We start from the raw sequence: 23,501 nt of genomic DNA, 5'->3' as shown, positions 1-23,501 counted from the left end.
ATTGCATCATTGCTTTTATTAGAATTAAGTAAGAAGAGCAGAACTTATGAGATATTAAAAAATAGTTTCACATATTTTCACGTAATATTAAAGATATTGCAATAGTAACAATAACTGCAACAGGTGAAGATACTTAATTGCACTTTAATTTTATAAAATGGCAATTAAGTCATGTTCCGCTTATGCTTCGAAGATTGCCCAATGAATCATTTTTGACTTTCAATGAATGCTTCTCAATACAATTTGTATGAATCGCTTTATGCTTAGTTTATGTTGAAAAAAATGCATATTATGCAGTTCAAATGAATTATTACTGAGTTAATTTGAATGCATAACAAATGTTTAATTGGACGTCTGAATAGATTTTTGATTAATTTTATTTAATTTCATAAACTCTTATATAAGATTACAACCTTTCAAATTGACTAAATATAACATTATTTCAATTTTGCATATTAATTACAATATGAGTACGTCTGTTAGGAATATACTTAATTGTAGAGCCTTTGATATAGACGTAGTTGCTGGTTGATATTATCTACAGTAAGCATTAAAAGATACTTTCTTTAGCATATGCCTTTGTTTTTGGTGATCGTTCATTATAGTATTACTACTATTGTCCATTTCCCCAGTGGGCATAGGCCTCAATAATTCTTCTAAATCTGACTCTATTTGGTGCATCTCAGTAGATGTTTGTTTTATATTGATGATTCATTATAGTATAGCATAAAATTTGTAATTGCAAAGAAAGTATTTCAAATCTTTAAACAAAATTTTATGCTACTAAACAGATTTGAACGTTTCTCTTGTTTTAATGGCTGTTAAATCTGTAAACTAACATACATTTTCAAAAAAACCAACAACATATAAATAAAACAAAAACAAAGCTTGACAAGCAATATGGAGACTTCACAATTAGTTGCAATCTTTCAAAAGGGATTTACTAAGTTCTTTGTAGATGTATGCAGACCAAAGAAACTGAGCAGTGAAAACCCCAAAATAAGTTAATAATTCCGTATATGATGTATAAGATCCATGATCTAGTGAGAGCAAATGACTAAATAAAGTTGCTTATGCGACTATTGATATAGTAAAAATTGAAATATAATGTGCCATTTCCACGATGGGAGTTGTTTAACAGGTGGCCCAACATATCTAAGAGTAGATCAAAAACGATTTCTGTCATCACATTCAATACATTATACTTGTACATTTGTGTGTCATTTAATCTTAGATATGCCATAAATACATCATCTCGCTTAGTCAAAGAATGGGCTTTGGATACAGCTAACCAATTATACCAACCTATCTATATTTTACATTAGTAAACATATTCTAGCTTTTCTGTATTTTATTTATACAAATAATTTAGAACTTTTTAAAACTAACATAACAGATATTTTGTATCAAAGACAAATCAAATCTATCAATGAAGAAGCAAAAGTAAATACAGGAAACCTATATATGTTAGATGACACCATATAAAATTGAATTGCGGACAACCTCAATTGAAGCTCCGGCAATAGCAAAGCAGTTCCAGTGAACAAGTTGAAGAGCACTTCCGCTTTTATTTAAACGGTTTTGTTGTTTTAAGCCAAGTTTGAACTTCACATGTGATTTTGATTGTTGTTAGTTGTTGTTGTGTTCATGAATGTTTTTTTATAAGAAATACAGACTCATTGGCAATTGTATGTTGGCGTTTCAAAATGTTTATGTTGCTCATCAATTTCATGATGTGGACCAGCACAGAAGATTTAATTGAATTAACGTTCTTCTTGAATCTTCAAGATTTTAACACGTAAGTTTTAGTGGCACTCATAAATGAAATATAATTTTTATTAAATTTTTTGTGCTCATCATTGTTTATATCTTTTCGGGTTATAATTAATTATTTATATTGTCTGATATATTGTACAAGTAATTGCGTTGTTCTTACTGCCTTTTCGAATGGTTGTTATTGTTGTTAAATTGTTTAAAATTAGTCATATCTTAAATTGTTACAAGCTCAGCTTCTTTTTAATTGGCGTAACGATATAAAAATCAAGCTTTAAATCTTTATATTGTGTATAAGTTATATATATAATAATAATTAAAAACAAATATATTGAAGCTTCTACATTAATATTAGAAGATAGCTCAATTAATTAATTAACTTCATAAAAATTAATAATATAATATAACTGCATAAGGGCTTGTCGATTTAATATTAAATTTATTATTATGAATTAATTCTTATTACGAGCAATTCACAATTAATGTTTTTTATTATCGCCGGGCTTAGGTCGTTTATTTAATACATAAAATTATAAAAAAATTTTATAACACATTACATTTATTGATTTGCATTAAATATTTAATTATATTTTAATTTTTATTATTATGTTGAAAGATTTATATTGCAACATAAAGATGAATAGCGCATCCTAATTGATTTAGAGTATTTCTTCAAATCCACCTTCCTCAATAAATTGTAGTATTCTAGCTACATTACAGGGTTTAATTTCTTAATCAGATATGAGCTCCTTATATAGATACTTTTTCTCTTATACATCAGTGCGAAAAAACTTCCAGCACTTTTTTGAGGCTCAGTCTCATCTCTCTAAAATCTGTACGATTTTCATTAGAGTTTGTTCCCTGTTTTGTAAGGTGTTGGTCGCTTAACTGACCGTGGCCTGTCAGAATTCCTAAATTTTTTTAACTTTATTGCATTCAATCTTTAAATTCTTTTAGCTTAAAAGTTTTATAAGCGATTTCGATAGTGATAGGCCTAGTAGATTATCTTAGTGCAGTTTCTTTTGTTTTTTCTCTTCTTTCCGCATACAACGATTTTAAGTGAGGCTTAATATTCTAAGGAACTTCTCCACTTTTTGTATTCGGGATATAATCGTTACAGTAGCAAACTAATTATATTAATATCAAGTAAATACGTTAGGTGGCGTGTATCATTTGTGACAGATGGCACATCCACTTGTTCTATGTGGTTTTTATATAAGTATAGAGTCCCCAAATCTTAGCTATATGACATTAAATATAATGGAAAAAGTTGCTAAAAATAGCTGACTCCACTAAAATTCGTTGTCTGACGGGCGCGTCCGTGAATTAAAGATCCTGCCATGTATTTAATATAAATTTTATTTTTTCTCATAGATGAGCTATATAAAACTTTACTTTGTACTTCAAGTATTTATGAGCAATCAATTTAAATAAAAAATACTTAAAAAGATGCAATCAAGTTTACACAGAACTGCACAGTTTTTTGTATTACTAAACCTTTTTATTAGTTTCTAAATTTAATTTTATTATATGAGTTTTCTCATAAAATGTAATATATTCTCCCGTCTTATTTTTTAACTTAAAATTTAATAATAATAATAACATTCAATACGTAATATTTTGTTTTACGATCTATGGTTAAAAAACAGAAACAAAATGACAAAGTTGTTAACTTTGACAAGTAAATTTCACTTAAATTAACAATCGCTAATGCATCTTCATAATGTTATTATAAAAATTAGTTATAAATATTTTATGGACTGTTGGTTACAACAACAATTATAAACAACATTTACAATTTAAAAAAAAAAGAAAAACAAAATTACACAACTATCTCAGCTTCTCTCCTAGTATATCTTTCATTATTTCTATACGATTTTCAACGCGAAAGTGTAAGTAATATGGTTTTAAGCCCAATAAAATTTTTTTCTCACTAAAAAAATGACAAAAAAAAAAAAAGAATACCTTTGTCATTCATTATTAATATGTATATATATAAAAATTAATAATTTTATACGTAGGAAAGAAGCTAAGCAATTTTTTAAAAAATCGTGAAAATGTTGTGGGGGCAATTATAATTGTCTGAGCGGAGTTGCAGATACAAATAAACTTGTAAAATTATTTTACATGCCATATTAGATTTATGTTTCACCTTCGCTTTTCTTTGAGTAATAAAATGAAGTGATACTGACTTCTTAACTCGATTTAGTAAGACTTAGAAAGATGCTTTTGTGAAATAGGTAATATAATTTATAATGAAGTTCTCGTTATCAAAGCGATATATATCTGATAAATAATATTATAAAATCTGATATACTTCAGATATTTAGAATATATATATATACATTGGTTAATAACCTTATATTGTCAATTCGGCAGTATAGCTATAAAAGGTATAAATTGTATAAATTTAAATGTAGTGGGTTTGAAAACCACATAGATTAAGTAAAACTAGAACATTTTTGATTTTCGTATAGTTTGTCAGGAAGTCTAATATCTTCAAAGTTACATCTCTACAAAGTTGAAAAAAAATTAAAAAATAATCAAGTATATTTAAAATCTATTCAGAACATATAGAAGGCAAGCACACGAAGGAGTTTCTCACAGACTCCAAATAGATCATATATAAATCGTCACCATCCCTTAACGTTCTTGTTAGTTAATGTCTTCTTCTGTTAATTCCTTATTCTTCTAATATACTCCTCTTCTATTTAATTTTTTAAGACACATAGTGAGGATTGGTAATGCGTGTATTTCAGATAAATGAGTTACCCACAACTTTTCCTTCTTTATTTGCAAAATGTTACGAAAAGTCACTATACATAATGTTATATAGTATACACATAAAAAAACACACCACTATTAATACTTAATAATATTTGAAGAAGTATCTTTATAGTATTTTTAGTTATCTCTAAAAGGTTACCATATTTTAAACTCCAGTTCTGTCTAACATTCCTCAGCTATGATAACTTTGTTTATGAAGGGATTTTAAGAGTCATGAAATATATGGCCAGAATACATTATTTTGTTTTCTTGCATTTGATGCTTAGGAGCTCTTTGTCTGTTTTAACTTTTTATAATATTCGGAGTTGAAGACGTAGTCGGAAGATTTTCAGTAATCTAAGAAGAATTACATACTACAATTAACAATTAATTTTCCTTAGAATTCCATAAAATTTGTTCATTTTCTGGGAGTTTTTTTTAAGTCTATTAAGAAGAAATATTTAGGAATTGTAGCCTGGGCCCTTAGTACGACTGAGCGTCTACACAATTAGTGAGAGCTTTATAATTTTGCTACTTCTCTTACCATAAGTCACAAAGATTGTGTATTAGAACTTTCAGTTTCTCTGAGTGTTAGCCTATTAGGCATTGTTCTACTACAAAAATGATATCAAATTCAGTGCTATTGAATAGTTTAGTTTTTTAATTCTAAATAAGTTAATAGATGCCCTAATAACTAGTCTTGGTGCAAATCTTAACATTTTGTTACCTAATTTAAATCTTTTGTAATGACTTGTTTTGTGATATTATAATAATGGTTAGATTATTTTGTTATTTAGTTGGCTATAAACCGCACATAGGTTCTATGTTATATTTAACATTATCAGAAAAAGCTAGACATATACGCAGATTTGTAGTAGGCAAAAAGTAAGATGTTAACCTTTTTTGTTAATTTATATTATTTAGATTATACAATCGTAAATATTATGGTATATAGCAAACTTCGAAAAAACTGAATATTATTTAGATTTCCTAAATAGAATATATTGGAATATATTGCAGGTAAGTTAATAAAGTATTTAAAAATAATTTTTATTAATTTAAAAGTTAAATATCTATACTATATCTATACAAATTGACGAGATAGAGCTATCGGTCTATATATATTGTACTCTATTTTAAATTTTTTTATATATTTTTAACTTTTTTTATATAGATATAACATTATATTTTTTTACATTTATTAAATATATTATATACATATGTTATGGCTCAATTTTTTGGCATTTATAATTTTTGCACAGTTTAAATTGATTTAATTGTACTAAATTGATCTATACAAATTTTATATGATCTGATATTAAATTACAATTCTCATCATGTTTAAAGTCGTTACATACAAAATTCCTACCGTGTGAGGTATTCAATATTATGTTTAATGTATATTTTGTTCCATCTAATTTGATGTTGACAGAGTATAAGTAGCAGCGTTTATGATATTGAAGTCATAATAATAAGGAATGATTAATTCATAAACAAATTTTTTGTGTTATGAAAAATGCGCCGGTTTCAATTGTTATATGTTTTAATTAATATTAATTATTATTTGTGTATAGTAATTTTTTGTTTCCATATTTGATTGATTCAAGACATTTAATATCAGCCACATTCTGATGTGTAACATTGAAACGTCTGTTTGTTTACCTAAACTGTAGTCATTCCTAAATTAAAGGGTAACACATTCACAATTCATTTTAATTGATTATCGAAAAGTACCATATTTATGATATAACGGCACCTATATTTTCACATCAATATTTCAAATTTAAGACTAAAGTCAACTGAAGGTAGGTAATCGATATAGAAAATTTATTCGACATAGGTTTGAGTTTGTAATTGATTGGATTTGTGAATTGTATTGCATCTTCTTTAAATAAGTTAAAATGTATGATGTTTATCTCAATGCCATTGGCGGTTTAATTTTATTTGTTTTTCAAACCAATTTTGTGCCAATTTCGTAATTATTTGTTAGTATTTGATGGTTTTTCAAATAACTCACTAATATTTATTGCTGAAGTTGATGAGTTTTTTTAGAGAATATAAAATGGCATTTAGACTTTTAATACAGTCTAAAATAATGTACAATAATGTTGAATTTAAATCTAAATTTAGTTTTGTATTTATCTATAAAATAATTTTATGCTCAATTAAGTGTTTACAAACAATAAAAATTTTAATATCTGAAAAAACATTGATGTTCTAACTTTTGTAAACAAAAGTTAAAAAAACAAATTTCTGTCAAAATAGTGTTTGATTAATGTGTCGATGTTGTTTCATAAAATCATGCCTTTTTATAAGGTTTATATGATTTTTTCATAGAAACTGATTCATACATTTTGTCTGAAAGAAAAGCAAAAGCAAAAACAAAAAATAAATAAAACTAAAGAATCTTCACAGCTACGTGACTGATGATCAAATGTTGAAAAATAGCGATTTTATTTGTCAAAGTTTGCCTCAAGTTAAATATTTTATATTTGCTATGTTTCAACAAATTCGTTACTTTCTTATATAAATACTATATAGATAAAAAGTTATTTATTTATATTATTTATATTAGAATTTATGTTGTCAGCAAACGAAAAAAAATTCCATGTAAACAATTTGTTTATGTTTTAGGCGGCAAATGAGATTTGATGTGAAATTTGCTTATATACATTATATTTTATATGTTTTGCATATTTTTATAAGATAATAAGATAAAATAAATTTTTATACAAAATGAAATGGACAAAAATTCTTAGGCCAAAGACCTTAGCATGCGTAAATATATAAAAATTAGAACCGTTCTACGCTTTTGTGTGCAAATTTGAAACACTTTTTTCACAATGTTTCTGATAAAAATCTACTAAAATTTTAAACTGATTTTTATAGCGGATTTATTTGCAAACTTTAATTAAGAGCACATAAGGCACTTGCTCTACACAACAATATAGGAGCGAAATAAAATTTAAACAAAAATACAGTTAAACAAGAATTTTGTGAATTTCTAGGAATTAATTTTTTTTTAGCAATTTTAATACTTAAATTATTTGCTTTTAATTTAGTTGCGAATATCACACGATTATCAAATGAATTAACAAAACAACGCTATTAACAAGTTTGTTGCTTAAGTCTAATGTAGCTTCAAACAGAATGTATTTTTAAATTTCAAATGATAGGTGCTATTTTTTATTTATTTCTTTTTTTTTTTTAAATTTGTATATTTGATATTTGCATTTTATGCATATTCTTATTTTTTAATTAAAATTTTATTTATTAAAAAATTTAATTTGATTTTACATATAAACATTTAATTTAATTTAATTCTTCAAACTTGCTTAAATTTTAAACTGAGCTGGTTTATTTCGATCATGTTAACCCTGAATTTAAAAAACTTGTAATATAATTAGCAACTTTAAGATTGACATACAAAATTGTATGGTATGCACCGTTTAAATTTTTTCTTTTTTTTTTCTTTCATCTTTTTGGTTTCCATATAATATATAAGATTTTTTAAAGGCTATCTTAAGGTTTTCTGTTTGCAAGAAATTAAGTCAAAAGTGCTATAAAAAATGAAACAAGTTTCTGTAGTTGTCATTTTCGTAGATTTTATAAACGTTATTATATATATTTATATAAATATACATACTACATATATATAATATGTATATAATATATATTTATGTGAGTTTATGTATCTTTATTAATACTTTTTTAATTTATTTTTATGTTTTAGTTTACTTAATTATATATATATGGTGAGGGGTGTCAGGTTTTTAATTTTTTTTTATTTAATTTTATTGATGATTAATACACGAATTTTGTTATGTTTTCTGCAGAAAGTCTAAAATTTGATTTTCGAAGACTAAAATTTTTATGGTGCTAGTTTAGTTAATTAGTTTTGGAAAAGTTTTACTTTCAGAGCTAGTCATTTTTTTTTTTTGAACTTTTAATCAGTAATTATAGGTTTTCTTTAGGTTTTTCTTTCTAGTTAATTATCAGTAAAAATTTGGATTATAGGTTCACCAAAATTACAATTACGTAGAAAATGACAAAGTCCTGAATATTTAACAAATGTGTAGACCACATCATGGTATTAAGGAAATGAAATAAAATAAACTGTAATGAAGTAAAATAAATTAAAATGAAGTAAATTAAAATGAACTAAAATAAATTTAAATTAAAAAAATTTAAATAAAATGAAATAGGACTAGGTAATTAGAAATTAATGAGAAATTTTTGAAGCTTTAGAAAACATGTTTTTGCATTTAGTTTTTTTATTAAGTATTTTTTCTTTTAATTAAAATAAAATAAATAATAGAAATAATAATAAAATGAAAAATGAAATAAAAAATAAAATAAAAAAATAGAAAAATAAAATGAAAAATAAAATAATGAAAGTGAAATGAAGGAAATAAAATAAAATAACAAGAAAATCAGAAAAATGTTGTGAAAACTATTTTAGTATTATAGAAAATATAAAGTACCGGTTTTTCTTTTGTAATAATTTTTATTTTATTATTTATTTTTATAATTGTAATATAATAAATAAAGAAATAAAATATAAAAAGAATGAAATGAGTTAAAATAAACAAAAAAATGAGAAATTTAGAATAGTGTAAAAAATAATAATGATTATATACGAATATACAAACTATCTTTTATTTCAATAGGTTTAAGTAAGATCAGGTTAAATTAGCTTAAGCCATACACAGATCCATTTGTCTGTAGTAATACTGGCTAGAGCACAAAACTATTTTATTGATTTATAAAGTTGTTTGTCGGTTTGCTGAGGAGTATTTGAAGTTTTATTCCTCTTTTCGTTTCTTGGAATACTGGCTAAATACTGGATAAAGCAAGAATTCTATGTAGACTTGTTATTGCTACTAAAATTATACTTTGAATCCCCATTCCTAAGAGTTTCAACAACTTCCCTAATTATAGAGTGTCTAATTATTTAAATTTAAACAAAGATGTATATAAATATATGTTATGAAATATTCTGATGCTCTATTGGTATTCTGGTCTTTATTGGTATTGTTAATTCTATTATTGCATATATGTAGTTAGAATTGTTTTACAATTTCAAATTTAAACTTTTTAAAATTTTAAAATATTTCTTAAAACATATTTCTTAAAATATGATCGCTGGACTATCCTTGTCTCAATAAACAATAAAAGTTTGATAGGTTCATAGTTCAATGCCTGGCAATTTGTAGATATTACTATAAATTATGTGAAAGCCTATAAATTATGTAATTTCAAAGAGCATTAATAATAAATTTTTTTTGATATACTAACCAACAGATTTATTTAGTATACAATACCTGTTGTGTTTTTATCTACCTTTGAACACAAAAATTATATTTTATCAAAATTTAAAATTTAAAAGAAACATATCTGAATGAAAACAGTTTGACAAAAAAAAATTCTGGGTTATTAACCTCATATTTATTTTTATTTATTATGAACAAAATAAATTTTACAAATTTAAAAATAATTATTATGTCAAATATTAATAATGTTGATTGCAAACATATGGGAGCATCTGCTTTTTGATTTTTACTTGTCTATGAATTCAAAAGACTTAAGCAACAAACTAAGATTTCAATTTAGTGATTACAGGAGTGGCTTAGATTTAATTTTTTTTCATTATTATATAAGCACTGAGCAATGTTTATTTTCGTATTTGGTATTTAGAATAAAATTTTTATTTAACATAAACCTGATTGATTTGAAATGCAATAAAATTAGTAACTATTGTACATACATAATTAATTACACCATACACAATAATTCCCGCTACGGTACAAATATTATAGGTAATAATTAAAGGCAATTAATTACATTTATTGAATAAATTGCTCTCATCGGTGAAGAATTTTTATTGTAATAAACATATATTACGATTTATAAATAAATTTATAAAGCGTTTTAAAAGCCAAGGTTGTTGGAGCTAATTAAAATGATTTAAATAAAATGTTTTAGTGCAAATTTTGTATAGATACATTGTGTATAATATTCATACCATATATGATGTATAACGTTAAGAATTAAAAAAAAATTAATTAACTGCATTGTTTTTATTTTTATTAATATATACAACAGCAGTATTTTTAATTTTTTATATTTAAAGAGTAAAAAAAGAAAAAAATATGCAATTAATTTTGAATGAAAACAGTTCATTAATTCAAAAAACAATTAAGTAAAAAAAAATACTTACTTGTATTTAAAGTATATATTACAATATATTACATATTTAAGTATAATGTAAGTAAACAATATTTTAAAACAAAATGAAATAAAAAGAAAGATACATAGGAATACTTTAATAGAAATGTAAAAAGTAATTTTTTTCTTGTTACAAGATTTTTTTTAATATTTTATATTCATTGAGTAAAAAAAGTATAAAATTAAATATGTAGTTTATATAAAATTAAAACAGGTAATTTAATAAAAAAAAATAACTACAAAAAATAAATCTTAATTTTTAGAAAATTTTATAAATATTATTTATTATGAAGTTCTAAATATGTTTAGAAATAAAATTGAATAGAAAAAATTAAAAGACTATTAATAATAGTATTCTATTGTATTAGATAGAAACTGATAGAAGATATATTACTATAATAATTATTTTTAGTTTTTTATGTAAAACAATATGTGAAACCAATATTTTATTGTTTTTATTGGTTTATATTTAATTTATGCAAATTTGTATTTTATTATATTTATATTATTTATTATTTCTGTAAATTTATATTATTTATTACTTTTGTTTTTCAAATTTTTATTGATTAAAAATAAAAATTAAAATAAATGTTTTATTTATTTCAGTATTATTTAAAACTTTTTTTATATTAAATATTTATTTATATTTTTACATGTGCAAGCATTATTTTTATTTATTTAAATAAAAAAAATGTATGTTAAATAAATATTTAACTATTTAATAATAAATAAATTTAAAATAATAAATATGAAAAACAAGTAAAAATCTTTATTTTTTAATTTTATGGCATATTTGTTTTAATTTTATTTATTTAGTATATCCATTTATTTTTTGTTTATTACTAATTTTTATATATTATTATATTTTAACATAATCACTTTTTGTTTTACCGGAAATTATTGTTAATTTATGTTTAAATATTAAGAAGTAATATAAAAGTTTAGTTACTAATAAAACTCAATTATTAGTTACTAATAAATAAATATATAAGTTGAGGATTAAAATATGGAAAAAAATGTTTAAAAATATGTTTTAAAACCATTTTTTTATTTTCTTTTTATTTTTACAGTTCGTTTATTCATTTCACTTTCTTTTAATTATTATTTTTTATTTTATTTATTTTTTTTTTAATAAAATTGAGGATATTATTTTTTATTGCATAAGTTACTATTTTAATTACCAAAATTTTAATTTATATCTTTTTGAGCGGTTTATGGTCAGTACCGTAAAGAAGACTACAGACTTTAACCGAAATGTTGGTAATTAGAAAATAAATTATATTTTTTCAAATTAATTTAAAAATGTGTATTGATTTGACCAGAAAATATAAATTTTTTATGTCTTAAAATATAATTTTCGTATGTTTAAATAGTTTATTATTGAACGGTCAATTTCCCTTTAGTTTTTAGTTTTAAATTTTTATTATATTTAAGTCACAAAAAATTTGTAATTAAATTTAATAAATTAATAACTAATAAACCAGTTAAATATTTACAAGAAAGAAAATATTTCCCAATTCTTTTTTTAATATTTAAATAAGAAAACATAATCCGTGCTTAATAATATTAATTATTTAATATACATATTTATTTACTTATTCATTACATTTATTTTTTTATTATAATTATTAATTTCTTTTATATTTTAATTTTTATACTTTAAATTTTTAATTAAATATATTTAAGTCACAAAAAATTTGTAATATTAAATATTAAGAAGAAATAAATATTCCTCAAAATATTTTTTTAATATTTAAATAAAAAAATATAATGCGAGCTTATTAATTTCAATTATTTATTAAATTCATTATATTTATTTTTGTTTTATTTTTATTATTAATTTGTTTATACATTTTTTATATATTTTCATTTTCATTTTATTTTGTTTTTTTTAATTTTATTTGTATTATATTTTATATAATATAACATTTATATAATTTTTTTTTGCTCAAACAAAAATTTGGTTATTGTTATTTGTGCAATTATGATTTATTTATGTCTACTTTAGAAATGTAATATAAATTAGAAAATAATTTAAAATATTCTCAATATTTCTTAATTAAAGATTTTTAAAATTTTAATAATGATTAATTATTAATTTATGTCTACTTTAGGAAAGTAATATAGATTAGAAAACAATTTAAAATATCTCTTAAGATTATTTAATTTAAGATTAATAAAATTATAATAATTTAAGAGTGAGAGAATGTTGTTTTATTTTAATTCTAATATTAAATATTTTATATTATATTTTTATATTATATTATAAAATGTATTAATATTTTATATTTAAAGTAAATAAGCACACTTACTTTGTATATATATAAATATTTAAATATATAATTTAAATATTTAAAATTGTTTAACTATTTTTATTCACTTCTGAGTTTAAATTATTTATTTTTATTCACAATTGCGATTACATAAACTGAATAGTGGAGATTCACACTTAATAATTTTTGCAGTTGAATTTATTATTTTGTAGTAATACACGCCCACAATCAATTTTTTTATTACTTCAAATAAATATAAACAATATACTCGTCTCAGTACTAATTAAAATGTTTTATTGTGGGTTTCTGTAAACAATTACAATTGTTAACTTTTAGTACAGCACATTTATTTATTCGTTTAATTTGTTGTTGTTAAATTTTATTCCACCGTGCCAACAGCATCAATTGCAACACCAAATATTAATATTAAATTCGTGTACAGCAAATAAAAAAAAATATTTATTTAAATGATTTATTTGAAATGTAACCGTCGACGGTTTGATTGGTTTGTTTTTGTATTCTGCGTATGGCGTCTAGAGAGTCGCGCGCATCTGCACGCCAACAGCTGCAAAAGTAAACTAACCAAACTAACGGTGTGTTTAAGCCAGAAGACTACGAAGTGGCCTAAACAACAGAAAGAATGAGAAGAAGAACTACTACTCATATCAACTCAAAGCAACACAGCAGAAAAAGCCTTGCAAAAGCTGCGCTAACAAAGCACGAGCACAAACAAATTCATTGAAATGAAATGGTTTTGGTATTGAAACGTTGTGAAAAATGAAACATGGTGCTCGTTGAATGCTTAGCTTTTTGTCTCACAACAAAATCATGTAGCATTGTTGTAAGCTTATTTTCAATTTGGCTGTTTCACGCGTGCCATTTCTAAGTTCTGCCTACGACTTGTTCTTAATTTTAGCATATCATTAAGTCAGTTGACTTTTGACGTTAGTCAAAGCAACGTCAATAGCTCGCTAAATTGTGCTAAAGTCAAAAATAAATTAATTTTCTTAATATTAAAATATTTTCTATGTTGAGCTTAACTTCATCAGATTTGTTACCAACACGTATGACGCACTTACAGTTGAAATGAAATCTTGTATTATTTTTTCTTTTTTTTTTTATTTTGTTTTATTGTTAAAAATTCACATAAAGATTATACCTACTTTTATTCTTGCTAAATTTATATTTTTATTTATTATTATTTTTTTTTTGTATTCAGATATGTCTGTCTTCTTACATCATTCACAGTTTTAACTCAGTCGTTCTAGTTGCTTCGCATATGAATTTTATTTTAATTCTATTTTAATTTTTATTTAATTTGCAAATATTTATTTCTTTTTTTGTTTGTTTGAGTTTTTTATTTCGTTTTGAGACTTTGTGTGAATTTTTTATTCTGGCGGATTTTATTTGGGTTTTCCCGAAACTCTTTATGGATTTATGGCCTGATTTCTATTCTGGAGAAGGGGGTGTTAAATAATTATAAACATTTAGAAATGTGTCAAAAAACTTTGTTTACGACTTTTGTTAATTAAATAAAATCTCAAACATTCGTAAGAGATTGCCAATATGAATCAGTAAATTTTTAATGGTTGAGAATCCGTAATTGGAATTTATATGACCCAAAGGTTACCTATTAATACAATTTTTTATAGTCATGATATTTAAAAATTTATATCGTTTGCTTTCAATATGTGTTTATTAATAGTAATTTACATTTTCAGATAGTAAGAACTAAATTAGAATGGCGGATATAAAAAGTTTTAGGCATTGCTTTCACTATTATTTAGAATTTTGAATGCTTTCTGAAGAATTTATGATCCAATACATGAAAACAAAATTTGAAAACGGACGAAAACGTTAAAATCGGATAATTCATAACAATGAAACTTAAAAAATCAAGAACCATCGAAAACTAAAATTAAGTGGAGGTAAATTCTGATGCACACGGGAAAAGTTAGTCACAACGCCGTAATCTAGATTAAATCAGCATTCTCGCAACAAGTCTGCGAGAATGCAGACAACAAATAGTATGTGAAAAACATGATATATGAATATTGTAACATATAACTTTATAAGAACGAAATGGTATTGAAATATAAGACGCAGCAAACATAAAGCATAAAGGAAAAAAACCTAAATTTTTTGTTTAAACTGATTTCAACATCCAGCCCAATTTCAATTTGGACCGAAAATTTAATGTCACCTGAAATCTGGTCACCTAAGGGGCAGATGGTCTAACATTAGGAGTGAATGTAACCACTTTCACCAACAGCTCTAAACTAGGAGGAACGGGACTGAATAAATGTATTTATTAGGGATTCTTGATAATTGCACTATTTTTCAGGTGGAATTGATCACTATTTTTAGCACTATCTATCAGTTGGAATTGATCACTATTAGGGTATTAGAAATATATACATAATATCAGATAGTCCAGTTGCTTTAAAATTCTTGTGATTGGCTTAATTTATATTCAGAACAATTTAACTGCTACACATCTCTAAATGACTCAGTTTGACATTTCTCCATTTTGGGTTGCCTAGAAATAGACAAAGAGATCCGACAATTTCACATTCGTTATCTTTGTTAGGCTGATAAAGAAACAATCTCTTAGGTATTATAGTCGCATTGTTTGTAGCCCTGGTCAACGACACAGAAAGCGATTGATAGATTTCACCCTCTTTTTATTATGACAAATTCATTACAAGCCGCTTGTCGGAAGACGACAACGTTAAGATATCGATGCAAAAGTTCTAGTTAGTATACGAACTGCTGATTTGTTGATATTTAAAAGTATGTTTCTTTGAATTTTTGTCTGCTCAAAACCATAAGGTCTTATAGTCATCAAAGTCTCTTCTATTAATACAGAAAGAATTTCCACGGTGATGTTTGATTCCTCCATACTCTTAAATACTTCATAAATTGAGGTTTGAGGTACTGAGCTGTTGGTCTCATTTTAGAGCATCTTTTCATCATCTCGTCTGTTATGTCGTTCTTTCAAAATTCCTATATCTAGAAATGTGGCTAAAAGAGACACGGCGATGTTAGATGTTCATTAGTGAGGCAAGACACTTCAACATAATTTTCGATTTCATTGTTCGGGATTTGATTTCTTCCATTGTTATCTAGACTCTACGAATTTAATGATATATGTAGGACTAATGACACTAATTTGTAATAGCCTGGCTGTTTTTTTATGACGTATGTCTCAACCTGTAAGATGTTGCAAGAACTAGGGAGTTGGTAGGACTGGCCTCATCTGTATATCTTTCAAGTAAACACATGCTCTTATGCTACTCTTCAATTTTGATCCATCTGTATAGATGATTATTTTCAAAAATGTTATATTAACTGATGGTTCTTATGTAGCACAAAATTTTACTGAAGCTATTAACTACATTTTTCTGAGAGTTTTTCTGTATGAATTTATATTAATTTATCATTTTAATTGTTGACAAGCTACAATACCAAATATTTTTACCAATAATGTTCATATATCCACAAAGTAGACACTATAATATATAACAGGCCTACTGCCTTCACAGTGCATTGAACTTTGTTAAGCACATATTTTTATATAACTTAGTAATATTATGTATATATATTTTTTTAACAAAAACGAAATAAAAATGTTAATAAAGTTATTTCTGTTTTCTAATATTACTAATAATAGTTTTGATAATTAAATGATTCATTTTTCAAATTACTTCCTTCTTATCGTATGCAAAATTATGTCAAAAATGGTGTCTTCACAACAATTAACAAAAAAAAAAATACAAGAAATTATGTATTAAGCAATAAAATTAAAACAACACTTAATTTAATTCTGTGTTTAATTTATTTGCAAAGAATTCATTAAATTTAATTTGAAGAAAATTAAAATTAAATTTAAAATTTTTTATTTGCAAAATTCTTGTTGGTGCAAAAATTATTTTCCCACTCTCGAACGCTTCAATGATTTACTTGGAACCTAAAAACATAATTTATTTTGTTTCATTATAATTATTTTTTTTTTGTTAATTTTATTTAACTTATATGCGTAAATACATTTTTTTTAGTGAAAACCACAATATTAGAATCTTTGATTTCCTAAATTTAGCATATTTAAAGCGGCCATTTTACGGTTCTCATATTATGGTATTTGTACCAAAATATATATTCTATTGCCTCTTGTTATGGGTAATCTTAATTAAGAAATTGACTTGACTCTACGCTTTGTTTTTGTTTTTGTAAATGTTCATTTGAATATTAAATTGGCAACATTGACCACTCATGAATGGCTAAAAAGTATGGACAAAAAACATTAAAAATTGCTTAAGAGTACAAGCAAATGACCTTGCTACATTAATTTTTTGCTTTGCAGTTAACGAAAAAAAAAACAAAATGTTAACAAGAAAAAGTGAAACAAAAAATAAAAAAAAAATTGGTAGAAAATTGCGTCACTGTTAATTACAACAAATAAGAGTATATGAAAACACATGATAAAAAGAGTAAAACAAAAAAATTTCACATGTAAAATTTCATAAAATTACAAAAAATAAATCATAATATTCAGTGCTTGAAAAATTCCCAACAAATAAACACATGAAAGCAAAAACAAAACAAATGCCAAAACAACAACAACAACAAATACGAGTAACAGCAAAAAGTCAAAGAGTTCATGTGTTGTGTGTAGAGCAGCACGTTTTCATTTGCAACAACAAATAATAACAACAACAAACAACGACAGCAAATAACTAAAACAATAAAAAACAAATAATAACAATTGCTATTTAAATAAATAAATAAATAATAAGATAAATAACAATAACAAAAAAAGCACATAACGTAGTCATAGACATATTTAAAAATAAACGAAACTGTTTGGAAAATATGGGATGACTCCGTTAATGACGTAGCGCTAAAATATTTACAGAAATGAAATCAAAGCCGCCAGTAATAATAACAATAATATTAATTAACATATGAAATCATATCTGTTATATTATTGAACTAATTATAGTTAATTTCTTATAGACTTGAAAGAGCTGTCATAACACGAAATTATGGACTTGTTGAGTTGTGCCTTTCAGCGTTCTTTGTACTTTGACTTTCTAGTTGGTTATTCTAATCCGTGTTATCATAACAGGCTATTATTTGAAATGGGCTTTTGGCACGAGACCTACACTCAAATCTAACCTAAACATACAGGTTTATGATTTGTACAAAACTATATTAAACGTACTAGCGTGACATACAAAACTATAGTTGTTATAATAGCCGTAAACACAACTTCTTACCAATAGCGTATTCGAGGGTAACCTCCATTGTGAAGTACCCTTAACTATCAATCTATGTGCTGTTGATGAACCCGTGGGCAACTGACTAATAAAGCCAATGCCCGCATCATCAACATCCAGCAACAAAAGTGCACTACCTATCATATCATTAAGTCTCCAGTTAAAGACATCTACAATATCTACAAAAGCAACCTGAAATTTCAGTTTTAGAGGTGTTTCAATGGTATAAGTGAGGATATGGAAAGCTTCGTAAATTTCGTAGATTTATGTAATATTTATTTATATTAATAAATTTATATTACTATATATAATTAATTATATATGTTATAATTATATATATTAATTATATATATATATATATTATATATACATTAATATATATATAATATAGTAATAATTACATATTTATATAATTCCTATAAGCAGTAAATATAAGAAGCTGTAATCGGTTGGTTAAAGTAACTTACAGACATCACTTTTATATGACTGCCCTGTTACAGGAATATTGAAGGAAATAAAAATGGGGTCAGTTTAGCACGCGTTAGAGCTTATTTAGACCGTTAGTTCATTAGAGACAGATAAGAGAGGCACTTAACAACATTTCCTGCAGCTAGCTAATAATAGATCAGGATTAATAATTTTTTAACAGACGTGGAGTCTGACTTATCTAGATAGTTTCCGTTATTTTTACGCCATTAGTATATAGGATATCACGCAGAGAATCTTTGCATCCATTTAAGAATAAGTTATACAATAAGTTGTAAATACGAGAAAACACAGTCACACAATTTCTCTCTGACTTATAACAGGAATCGATTTTCTACTCGTATGTGCCACAGATTGACCTTTTTTCAGAGATGCGTACTGTGAACTCAATTGAAAGATTATGCACAATTGGTGTCATATAGTCTGACAAAAATATAGCAATTACATTTATAGAGTCTATATTAAAGTATTTTTTAAGTTGACGATTATGTGTTCTTTATGTGGAATTCACTGTTCGATTCGCTGAAAAAGGATTAATCAGTGGTTAACTTCAAGAACAGGCGTTAAGTCAGAGTGATGTAAGGCAACGATAGCTTTTCAATCTTTACCAAAGATTTAAAATATAAGATATTATAAAAGATAGCAATAAAAATGTATAATTGTAAGGTTGTTTTTCTTGTTTTTAAAAAAATTGTTTATAGAAACAACGCTTTTGGTTTTGGAATTCAGGCCCCATGCCTGAATGAAACAACCTGTACTTAATCAATTTTAGACACGCGTACAGTTTGTGAAAAATGAAATCACTTAAACGCATTTAGTTAAGAATAATTTTTAATTTATAATCCGAGTGCGCAGAAGAAGAATATCCGTGAATATTTTCAACTAAAATTACTTTGTGCTTAACAACTTTTAATCTGCAGTTTGTTTTTAGTGCTGTTGCAATAAATTTTACACCCCTCAGGCTGCTAAAAACTAAGATTTATGTTTAATTGTTTGCATTGAAATACTGTTTCATATTACGGAGCTCCTATCTGAACAATAAAAGATACACGATTTTTATTGTAGACTTTATTAAAAACAATATTTTTTATTTAAAAAAATAAAATTTCCGCATAAATTGAACAATTTAACTCTTAAATTTTTCGCATGTGTGAATTTATTTACTTATTAATTTATAATTTATTAAAATTTTATCATTATTTTTTTTATTCATTTTGTATCTCAAATGAATGGAATTCGTGCGTTTTGCTATAATTTGGTAATTTCTTGCTGCTCTGTTATTGTTTTTTGGTATTGTTTTTGTTGTTGTTGTTGCTGCCACTGTTGCTGTTGTTTCAAGTGCAATTCTTCGTGTTCAGTTAATTTTTTGAACAAGTGTTTGCTTGTTGTTGTTACTTAAGTGTGGTTTTTAAGTGGAATTAAGTCATTATTTCATGTTTTTCATGTTTTCCTTAAACTAAAACAATACAAACAACAACAGAATGAATTTGTACCCTCTATAAACATAAAAGAGCAATTAGAATCAGCCACCAACACAAAAACATTAAAAAACAAAAAAATTTTAAAAAATACATTTATTTATTTAATAAAACAAGAATTATTAATTTTTTGAATACTAAAAGAATTTAAAGTATTTTTTGAACAAAGAAATTCCCCTTGTCATTATATTTATTTAGCCGGCTAAGTCTTGTTTTTACGCCGGTTTGTCTTCAAACAAAGCTTCTTTCCTGTACGCGAATACTAAGGTATAAAATAATATAAGCCTAAGATTTTCAATACATTTAGTTATTCTTGTCAAATAAGGAAATTGTTATCAAAAATAATTTTCATAATGAAGTATTTAAGGTACAAGAAACTGAAATCATCCTATAGGCGCTTGACATAGTTTGAGTCGAGATACAAGATGTAACACTAGCTATATATTAAAGAAATCTTTAGTAACAAAAATTTGAATAGATGAAATCAATTTATGCGAAGATTGCAAAAAGTTATAGTTAAAGTTATTACACATGGGCTCAAACATTAACATTAACCATTAACCAACATATATGGGCGCCTATTGTTGAGCCATTGTTTCCCACCTTTTCTTAAATCACTAAAGGATTCCAGCTATATTTAAAAAACTTCAAAAGGTCGATGTTTGACTATTCCTTTTTGTTGAACAAGTTTTGCAAAACATTCTTCTTCTATAGTTTATTCTTTTCAAGAGTTTGTAAGTATATTCCTATATCTCTCATAGATGACCTGCATACTTCAATTTCAATTTAATTACTTTAAACGGATTTTACGAGTAACAGTAACCAGTAATGAATCCAGTAATGAATGACCTCAGTTCGTATGGTTGACTTGTGGCAGTTTAATTAGTCAATTTGTTTGCCAATTTATTGCCATTATAACCATTGTGCATAGGTATGCTGCGTAAAAGCACTTCTACACTTCCTAGTAGCAAGGTTTCGTAAGGTATTGACTATCTCCCAAACTAATAGAAAGTAGGTCGATATCGAACATCAAGCGTTAATAGGTGCCCAAGTATCTGACATAAATATTATTCTAGAGATTATCCTTATACATAACTTAAGGATAATTTCTTACAATGAAAGAAAGTGGTCCGGTGTTTAATTCAGTTCTCGCAATTGTAAAACGTGGTAAGAGACGTCCGCATCTTTGGTGGAAAAACCAACAACTTTGGTGACCAACGATTTGGGGGCGATCGGTACTGTCAACTAGCTGCAGCAAGTCATTGATCGGGTTGGCTGGTGGAGGCTACTCGACGCAGCTAAGGAAGACGCACGTGTGTTATGGTCAACTAAATAAATAAATAAGTAAGTTTTCAGACAGTAGATGCTTACTGCTGATATTTACATATAGCGTGAATTTCAGTTTCAAATACTGAAGCCTTTGTTCCTAGACTGAAACGATGTTCAATTTTTTGGATTCTAGATTCCTGAGCCCGAATCCTGTTTAATTTCAGAATCAGCTATATACAGGCAATGTCATTTTGATTTTGGGACTAAAATACACATTCTGCATGATTGCTGGAAGTACCAATCTGATAGATGGTAGATGCATAGGCTCCTTGTGGTGTGGAGTGTTTTCAACCATTATAGTTCATTTCTGATACCTTTCCATCTGACAGAAAGTGTTATGTGCGTTTTATCATATTATAAATCATTTTTGGTGTAAATGATAGCAAAATACGTAAAAAATAAGAAAATAATGAGGCATATTATATTCTGGTTAAAATTGAAAAGTCACGATGTAGCTGTTTATTTGTAATACGCAATGGGTAGTTTTCAGCTACTCTTAACAGATTTGCTGTGAAATTGTAGTTGATTGAAGTTTAAATTGAATATTAAATTAACACTTGAAGTTCCTATTAAAGTTAAGTTACAGGTTTTTAAAAATGAAAGGCATATCAGTTTAGCAAATCATTAAATCATAAATCATCTTTTTCATTTGGTAAGATTCATTCGCATGTGAACTTCGTTCTTCCTGTCTTACTATACACGGATTGTTATACTTTAGTTATGTTTCTTGTTTTATTCAGAAATCTACATTAACTCAATTTCCCGTTTAGTCCAGTATTAAATATAGTTGCATTACAAAGGAATTCCCAAACGACCTTTTGACGTCACGACGGTCCAAGGTGATCCTTTAAAAGTTCTTTTGAATGGTAACCATAATAAATAATATATCACGCATTTTAATCTGTGTACTACAAAATGTTTTCACAATGAATCACATTAAAATCACTGCATATCTAAATATATCTTTTTCAACCAACCTATAAAAGCGTTCAAGGTCCTACCAATTTCACAAAGGCGTGCAAGCTTCACTAGTTAAACGTGTTCATTGGCAAAGTTACACTCACTTTTGTCCTTTAGCTAAACACAAAGTAACGATTCGCTTTTTAAGCCCTAAGAGCGGTTTATTGAAAATACGCAAAAAAGAAAAAAATCACAAAAAAAAATAGAGTAAACGGAAGTGGTACGAGTTTATAAATATTTTGTTGTACATCTGAGATATTCGTACAATCTTTTTTGCACTCGTGGAGCTTACCATGCTTTTATTTTACAAAGCCTCTAATGAAAACAAATCAAACAATTATAATTCAGTGATAATAATTCCAAATCGGTTTCGAATTGGACTTAATTTTGCGTTCGCAGTACTCAAAGCCTTCTCAAACTAAGACTTAATGATTCATAATTATTTCAATTTAAACAAACAATGACGCAAACAAAAGTCTAAGATACTAAAATAACATTTCGGTATAAATTTTTATCTAAAATATAACAAAAAGTAGCAAATTTTTAGAAAAAATGTCAACGACTTTGTCAACGCTGAACCTTGCCTGCGGTCAATTTTGTATACATTTTAAGATTCGTTTTATTCAAGTAGTTGTTGTAATTATTGAATTTTAATTTTTTTTGTGAGTACCCTTCGAATAAGTAAAGAATCACTCTTATTTTAGATAATTTTTAAGTCTATTGGAATGTGTGTACGACCTTGTAAAAAATTTAAAATTTTTAAACTTGAAGCTAGTTTTTATTATTATTAAATAATATATGTAAAGTTTTTCCTAGAATTTTTCCTATTTGTTTAAAATTTTTTGATAAGTAGGAATTATATGGAGTACTAACTTACAATAGAGCAGAGCACAGCGACAGATCTCATGTATTTCTAACTAACTCTAAGT

This window comes from Teleopsis dalmanni, chromosome 2, assembly GCF_002237135.1.
Source record: "Teleopsis dalmanni isolate 2A chromosome 2, ASM223713v2, whole genome shotgun sequence".
In the NCBI taxonomy this organism is placed as follows: domain Eukaryota; kingdom Metazoa; phylum Arthropoda; class Insecta; order Diptera; family Diopsidae; genus Teleopsis; species Teleopsis dalmanni.
This window is presented reverse-complemented; position numbering follows the sequence as displayed.